Below are 348 nucleotides of genomic sequence, written 5' to 3'. Positions count from 1 at the left end.
CTGCTGGCTCCTGGGTTTTCCTGGAATAATCCCAAATTCTCGGGGTTCATGAGCCCAAAATTCTCATAAATCCCCATAAATGCCGCTTTCCCTAAAAGAATCCCAATTTTCCCTAAAAAACCCCAATTTTTAAGGTTTAGCACACCACGATTCCCAAAAATCCATTTTTTCCTACTAAAACCATCAAGAAGGGTCTTCCAGTTGACCACTGGGTCAACATTGATGGCCATTAAATGGTCATCGAGGGTCTTCCAGTTGACCGTTGGGTCAGTGCTGATGGTGGAAACCACCCAAAACCACCACGGAGACTCTTCCCGTTGACCACTGGGTCAACATCGATGGCCCTTT

At 46.0% G+C, this 348-nt stretch overlaps 1 gene segment (V, D, J or C); it reads left to right on the top strand.

Annotated features, from left to right (window-relative positions):
* Nucleotides 1–348, top strand: part of LOC103617937 — a 6,851-nt gene that overhangs the window by 2,499 nt on the left and 4,004 nt on the right.

The sequence above is a fragment of the Corvus brachyrhynchos genome, unplaced genomic scaffold (genome assembly GCF_000691975.1).
Source record: "Corvus brachyrhynchos isolate BGI_N302 unplaced genomic scaffold, ASM69197v1 scaffold366, whole genome shotgun sequence".
NCBI classification, from domain to species: Eukaryota; Metazoa; Chordata; class Aves; order Passeriformes; family Corvidae; genus Corvus; species Corvus brachyrhynchos.
Note: the sequence above shows the minus strand (reverse complement) of the source record. Positions and strands in the feature narration are given on the sequence as shown.